The sequence below is a fragment of the Lissotriton vulgaris genome, unplaced genomic scaffold (genome assembly GCF_964263255.1).
Source record: "Lissotriton vulgaris unplaced genomic scaffold, aLisVul1.2 SCAFFOLD_4695, whole genome shotgun sequence".
NCBI classification, from domain to species: domain Eukaryota; kingdom Metazoa; phylum Chordata; class Amphibia; order Caudata; family Salamandridae; genus Lissotriton; species Lissotriton vulgaris.
Genome location: NW_028255503.1, coordinates 125,349 through 133,474, shown reverse-complemented (window position 1 = coordinate 133,474; position 8,126 = coordinate 125,349). Strand labels below are relative to the sequence as shown.

Sequence of the window (8,126 nt, the reverse complement as noted above, 5' to 3'; positions counted from 1 at the left end):
GGTCAAGAATAAAAAAGGTAGTCACTGCCCCAATGGTCGAGCACTTTGAGGAGTCACATGGAGAAAATTTGTTTAAAAGGACAGTTCTAGCGACAATCAATTCATCAAAACGTCCAATTGATATAGATAGCGCTCTACATCAAAAAGAGGCATATTTAATACTTAAATACAGTAGTGCCATGACAGGCCTCAACACCATGACTGAGTTGTCAACATTTTAGAGAACTCTGCAAACTACCTGACCCGCAATGCAACACACTGGGCCACTAAATGCACACTGTCGGGCCAAGAGATACAAAACTTTCACCCAGAATTCCTGAAAAACTATACTAATAGAAGCCCTGAAGAAAATGTCTGCCATTTTGAAAGGTATCCGTTAAGGCGACAAATCTTATGGCTTAACGAGGTAAGCGCAACTCTAACCTTGATATAAAAACGCCAAAATACTGAGGCCAGTATAGATAACCGCTCCCATTGATTTTATTTCAGTAATCGAGAGAGAAACATCGTAAATGCGAGAAAACCGAGCGGAGATAATTGTCCACTCCGAAAATAGATGTAAAAGGAAAATTAAAGGTAGGAAATGGACAAGACATAAGTCGTTTTAATCAAGGCAATCAAATCGACATTCCTAACAGGCCTTCTGTTTTCCAACATAAATAAAAATTCCCCAATCAAGAGAGCCCACGGTGTGGAAACTTAATACTAGATGAGAAGACTATTGCTTCTCGGGTACAATTTGCAATAAAATGAAAAATAGAATCTTAAATGTCTTATTGCACATCCATTATACTACAAAAACCAAAGCTGCCACAATTTAAAAGCCCTGACGAGAATCCTGGAATTTAACGCCCAGGTTTCGAAACACGTCAGCACACGATCAGAGCACAGAGGAATGAAGAATTGAATTCCAGCCTGTGAAATAAATTCCTTTCCAGAAAATTTAATTCTAATAAAGAAGAATTTTTCCCTGTGCATTCAGATACCTGATAAAGAGACTTAAAGTCTTGGATCACTAATTTGGACAGCCAAGTAACATTGGTTGATAAATATGCGTGTATTGGATGTATTTTCCTTCTGTGTTTTTTTTTGGTTTTTTTTAATGTCTAATGTGATGTAATGTTTTATGATTTGAATGTTTTGTAAAATGATAACACAGGTGTGACCAGACACTTGTCTTCGTACTGAATTGAATCCATGAAAAAACAAGTAATTGCAAAGAAAAAGGTGTAAATAAAGTACCGGAACAAACAGAGTAATGAGTTTGTCCATAAAGCGAAATTGTGAATGTTTATAAAGAAAGCGAGGTAAAGGCCCATTCCCCTTTTGATAACGATAATACGGCCCTGCCTAAACCTCGTCCCTTGGGCCTAACTCCCCTTTTATCTAAAATGTAGGAACTTGTGGTATTTTCTCCTGCTTAAAGTGCGCACATGGCACTTTCTATACCGGTTGATTGAAAATCCAAAATATTATTCTGACCGCTGAAGATATAGGAAGTATCCACATTATTGGACACAGTGAATTCCTCAAGTGCTGACCATATGCAGATCCGTTGGCTTAATTGGAGTACTAAATTACACCGCAGAATTCAGCTGGAGGAAATGTTTGCTTGACATGAATAAATATGAACATACCTGATAAACTGATATGGCTAGTGTGTTATGCTTAAGGTTACACTGGAACTTTAGAATCATGCAAAAGCTTGCATTGGCATCCAACACTTGTAAGAAGTGCCAAGATGTGAGGTACCTACTCGCAGGCTTTCTACTCTGAAGTTCACTGAGGGAGTTTAGAGAAACCTGCAAATCGATTCGGAAATGTAAGGTTGGATTTAATCGTCCAAGTAACACTTTGTGTCAATCTTTATGACCGCTCTGGGGTTTTCATAGACTATAGGGGATGAAGTTATTATTTTCAGTGATAGCTGTATGCTAAAAACTTGGGTATTGTAGGTGAGTTTTATTTTGCTTTGGTGTATCTGAAATCAAACCACTAAATACAGAAAAAGGGTATAGGCCACTTACATTTGGTCAGAATATAATGTAAATTTTGAGTGCTGCCCTTGGGAGAGGTCGATCCAATCCCGGTCCTATGGGCTTTGAGTAGTACACAGGAAGGCTGCCTTAAGCATATGGCTGTGCTGTCTCAGTTTGTCTTTTACCAAAACCTTTAGAAACTTGCATTTATTGACAGTCCTCCAGTTTCTTTGAGTGGCAGTGCCCCAGCACTTTTACATGTAGACAGGGTGGAATATACAAGACTGACAAATGTGATGTTAGACTGTACATACTTAAGCACCATGGCTCTCATAAATGTACCTCTCTTCTCAAACTCTTGTCTCTCCTCTTGAATATAGCAAGATGAGAAAATAACTTCTCAATGTTCACCGTGAACACTGTTTTAGAAAGCTCTCCTTGCCAACTTTGTGGAAATGGCGCTTCTTGAGCAAAAATACTATTAATCAAACCTCTGGAACCACTTCGCAAGATTCTACTCTTACATAGTTAGGAAAACAAGGGGTGTACATTACAGCCAGTTTGTCTGGCTGTTTGGTTTGGACTACAATCCAAAACTCAAAGTGCGGCTTTCAGTAGGTGTTCGTTTTTAATTTTATTTTATTCGTAGAACTACATTCCGCTTGCATTTTGTGGGCTTTCTGATTGTCAACCTCCAGTTACACGGATATTAACATGTTGTAAAGGTTCACTATTTACATCACTTAACATAGAACATTTCCTCTGCACAATTCTTTTAGTGGATCCTATACCTGAATGGGTACTGTGTATGGTCTAGGCCAGTGGTTCTAAAATTTTTGCTTTCTGTGGACCCCCCCCACAATCATTACTGGAACCCACAGACCCTAATCACATTATAATTGAAGTCTGATTATCCCCACAATCTTTCGAGAGTAAGCATTTTCAATTATTCAAACTGCGAAATGATACAAAAAATATAAAATAGCATTTATCAAACAATCAAATATTTTATTTAATTCACAAATATAAAAAATCTGAATTTTAATGAAGGTTTGAGCGTTTATAAATTTAAGCAAATAATCATCCATCCTATATTCTTCTTGATGTACTCGTAACTGCCACGAACCAATCTGAGGATATTAACTTAATCTTTAGCTTCCGACTTAAAACTTTCTGTAATTGGGAAAGAATTTAAACATTTTCAACTTTAAATTTTGCTGCTTCATTTATATAAACCTAATTAATTTTCTAAACAGTCACATCACCTAATTGGACACGGTGCACCCCCAGGGGTCCCTGGACCACAAGTGAAGAACCACTGTTCTAGACCTTTCACAGTACCAACATGAGCTTGTCGCTTTTAGAAGAAACACTGTTAATACTCCTGAAAAAGGTAGCAACAATATAAAGTTATTAGTCTCCAAAATGAGTTAGTAAAACATCAACTTCTGTACCCAACTGCGTTGGATTCTAACACTACAATTGCACAGAAAATTGCATTGAATTTCTGGGTTTATGTTGAAACATTCCTGTGCTTTCATAGAGTAGAAATTGTTTCTGGAGTATTTCTGTCTCTGCTGTCAGTGTTTTGTGGCTGTCGTCCTTAGTAGTACCTGAAATTTTGCAAGTTCCCAATATGTTATATCCGTTGTACTGAGGTCGTCTTTTGTTGGATTTATTTTGAAGTCTTGGTACATCGTCCATAACCAGTGAAATGGGGCAATAGTGTTTCCCAAATGTTGTTCACTACTTAATGTTGTACACCTCCAGAATCACCCCCAACTTCTCCTGTATGTTTTAATGATGTTCGACCTGCTGGAAGTTGATCTGTTTCTCTCCTACTAATTGGCTTGCTTTTTCTTTCTTTCCTTCAGGGAGAATTTGTTTCCATGGGAGTAATTTCAGGTGGCAATTCCTACGGCATCCCTGAAGATTTGGTTTATTCGTTCCCTGTGACTATCAAGGTAAATGTACTTGTTTGTTTTGAAGTCTAAATCTTTTCTACAACATGCCCCGTGTGATCTAAAATTTGGCTTCCCATTTTATTGTTTTGTATGAAACTTTCTTTGAAACCATATTCGTTCATCAGTCACTGTTCAGATGTGCTGATGAACTGATTCTAATTGCCTCCTGTAGTTTAGATTATTTGTGTTTATTTTTAAGATTTAAGGCTGTAATGCCTACACTTTGATTAGTGGGTAATGGGATCATATTTCTAGTACTTTCAATATAATTTGTAGTCCCTGTATTTAAAATGTACTTGTTAATATGCTTTTTCCTTTGTCTTAAATTTTCTGGGTTCTCACTCATCTTAATGACACAATTTCTTGAAGGACATGGCAGGGTAGGGTATAGCTTATGTTTATGCACATGCAAATTTTTATTTTCAAGCTTCACTCTGGTTCCACTATCTTTTCTGATTCTACTGCTGATCTATTCAGTATGCAAAAAGAACAAATGATGGACAGAATGTAGAACAATGTCATACATTCACCCCAGTACAGAGATCTGGGCCTAAATCTTTCGTTTTGTTTTGCTCGCCATTCCAGTTCGGACCTAGCCACATCAGTCCAGCCCAAACTGCCAGGCCAGGTCTTGGCAGTTCGGTTTGGACTGTTCCCATGAGGTACAGGGTCAAAACTGATTTGCATAAGGCAGGGTCCAAACTGGGGTGGCATAGTGGGCAAAAGAACGATAGATTTAACCCAGATCTCTTATCTGGGGAGAATGTTTGAATCATTCAGCATACCGTCCATCTGTTGCAGTTGATCCAGTATGACCTCATTAAATGTAGCTTATGATATTGTTGATGACCTGCTGTACTGTTTTATAGCATAGTGACCGTAATATGGCAATACATGTATTTGGGTGATGCAGCTGTGCAGGAACCAAGCTACATATGAATTGCTTTGCCTGGCTTCTCCCACAAATCGACTGTTAGTCTTCATTCAACACAAACAAGGCATATTTTTGCCCTCCATATTTTGATGGGGCTTTTCTGGGCACCAATGAGCAGAAAATTGGTACCATGTACCTTTTTTAACCAGAACTGCCTAGAAAATAAATGGGCTGTTGGCCAGGGCCTCATTTGTAGAACTAGGCAGTGAGTTTTTAATCATGTTTTTATGCATGCCCCATCCCCACTGCATTTAGGTTTTAATTTACCTGATGTAATTCAGGTCTTAATGTCTTCTATCAACTTTGTCTAAGCTGTCATCTGATGCTGGGCACCCACCGTCCCCACTTTTCATTGTATCCTGTTACTACCTTGTTGGATTTTAAGATTAATTTTTGCTATTAAATGTAGGTCTAGTAACCATGCACTAGAAAACTTGAGCCTCTCCCAACTGCATATTTAGAGTCTGAAAACCTGATGGTTTGACCATCTATTTCACTGAAGTCGGCTTAAACTAAGCTGTAATGTGTAAAAGGTTCTCCTTACTATTCAGTTATTAACGCACCTTTTATTTCAGGGGCTGTTTTCATGATACTGTGCAACTACGTGGACTAAACATGCATGTTCTTTGGACTCATTTAATGTTTTTCTAATTCTCAATCTGGTTTACCTTCTTTCCATGCAGAATAAAAGCTGGTGCTTTGTTGAAGGGCTACCGATCAATGATTTCTCCCGCGAGAAGATGGATTTAACAGCCAAAGAGTTGGTGGAGGAGAAAGAAACTGCATTTGAATTTCTTGCTACTGCTTGACTAGATGAAATTCCAGTTTCAGAAAAGCACCTAAATGCCCAGACGATAAAATGTTGTCTTTAAACCTACAGTAGCACTTAACCATATGTTTGGAGAGAAACTATTTTAAACTATCAAGGTCATTTATCTTAAAGATTGCATCAAAATTATGACTGTAATATTAATTATAATGGTTCAAAAAACATCCGTGAAATAAATAACTTGGTGTTTGATTTAGATTGTGTGTTTTTTTTGTAAATGGTTTATTTAATGAGTTGTCATCTGATTAATTCATCAGAGAATGTAAATAAAAAAATAGATCCCATCTTGCAATGCAGTCTAGTATACTTGAGAATGATGCATCAAACTGGGAGCACATTTACTTTTTTTATTCCCCCCAACTTAAAATTCTTATTCACCCTGCCACCCCTTTACTTCCCAGAGTCTAGTCTTGGTTGTAAACCAAACCACCAAAAAGATACCTCAAATGGAGAACTCCTGCGATACGACAAGCCTTTGCATTAACAGCTGTATCTTTTGGTGCACATGAAAATGTAGTGTACATTTCAGCAATACAAAGCTATGAACCACAATACATTAGACTTTTGAAGCAAAATATTAAGGTTCTTTGTGTAGCAGCACAAAATAATGTGGTAACTAACTCACTGAATAACCTGATCTGGAAGAAAAAATTAACTGCAACCACGATCCCTCACACAAACCTATTGACAGCTGCTTCCCGATATACCACACACCCCAAATTTTTTTTAATATATATTTGTTCAAACTATATGAAAAGTGTATTTTGTAATCACTAAATACTTGGAGAGTTTTGTAGTTCTTTCAAAGGTAACTAATCACTGCTTAAAACATATGGGCGGACTTCATTGGGGTGATTTCCCTCTTTTAATTCTGATTGGCTGGAATTGACGCATCAGATGTGTTATGCATGCAGTTGTTTGTAAATTGATGGGTTTGTCCCTTCGGTCTCTTAATCTCTAATGATTGATATAAAAGCAGTCCTAACATTGTCTCAAAGGGTACCTTGCAGCACACCTGTGATCAAACTTGAAATAAGGAGCATGAGGGAACAAGATTCCTGCACTACTTAGGCTTTCATGTGGCCTCTACTGCAAGCCATGTGACATAGTTCTTGTTCACAAAGGATGTGCCTGGCCCTTGAGTAGAACTAGACTAGAGCAATCTCTATCCCGTTTCATCTCAGTCTATTCTCTCCCCCTCCCGCCTCATATTTGCCTAGTGGGTAAGCCTGGGCGGAGCAGGCGTAGTGCCTCTACACGAAGTTGCAGAGTTAGAAAATAACTCTGCAACTTCACTCCGCTACTGGCTTTATATAATGCCTACGTTGTACGTCTTGCATGTGCGCACTTGCAAGATGTACAACGTAGGGGTTATCAGTAAAGGACTGCGGGTAGGAGGGATCCACGGCAGGCAAGTGCCTTTTTTAATGACTTTTAATCACTTTGGCAGGGTGGAGGGTCCGGCTAACTACACTCCTCCACGTAGTCATAGTTTTGCCTAAACTCTGCGTTCGGAACGCGGAGTAGGCAAAACTATGCTGGCAAAGCGTAGCTACCCTCCCGGGGTTACTGGTAGGCCACTACTTCCTGCGCTATTCGGTATGTCCTAGGAAATAAATAGAAGGGCGAGGGGGCATTGTACTGTGAGGTTTCTGAGGAAGAGATCATTGCAAGAACTTTGGCTGATTCAGAGTTATCTACCTGGATCTGTGGATCAAATGTGATTAGCACTAGTGTGAAGCAGGGAGTTTACCATTAGTGTATCCTACATGTATGAATTGTGAACGAAGAGCAAAGTCATATCGCAGAGCTCAGGAAGAAGTATCACAATGGCAACAAGGGTCTTCAGGGCTGCATGAACATAGACAAGAGACTTGTCCCTGAGAAGTATCAAGCTGCAGTTAATGGGTACACTTGAGACAAACGCTAATCTTGTTTCAGAGAGAGGGACTCCTTACCAACAAAGCATCTAACCTATGTCAGAAAGCACCCCTGTTCTACTGTCAGGCTAGTGAGTGATTGGTGAAGATGAAGCAGGTTCACCGTTATATGAAGGTGGCCCTACTAGAAGGCAATGGGATAGGCTGAAGAGCTAAAGTCGCCATGAGTGGGGAGGAAAGCCAAAACGTGGGTAATTCAAACCGTTTACTCATCTTGACAAAACAAGACTGGTGGTGAAGGGGCATCTCTGCCATGAAAAGATACTTATCTGTAGAGTATGGTTTAAGCGCTGGTGTTAAGGAGTGTAGGGGGTGTTGCCCTCTGAGCCTTTCAAGCCGAAGGGTGTCTGGTTGCTCCCAGTATATCAGCCAAGACTGTTTAGAGCAGGGTTCTCCAAACTTTCTTGTAAGACCTGCTTACTGCCAGCTCCGAGGGTACTCTCACTGATCTTCACTCCCTTCGAGATGGCTGAATTCATA

General features: G+C 39.2%; 1 long non-coding RNA gene across 1 annotated transcript; it reads left to right on the top strand.

Moving 5' to 3' along the window:
* The first annotated feature begins 1,137 nt into the window (after positions 1 to 1,137).
* LOC147659109 (uncharacterized) lies at positions 1,138 to 5,902 on the top strand. Its single transcript, XR_015307317.1, has 2 exons — positions 1,138 to 3,943; positions 5,561 to 5,902. It is a non-coding gene; the product is annotated as an uncharacterized LOC147659109 (long non-coding RNA).
* The last annotated feature ends 2,224 nt before the right edge of the window (positions 5,903 to 8,126 follow it).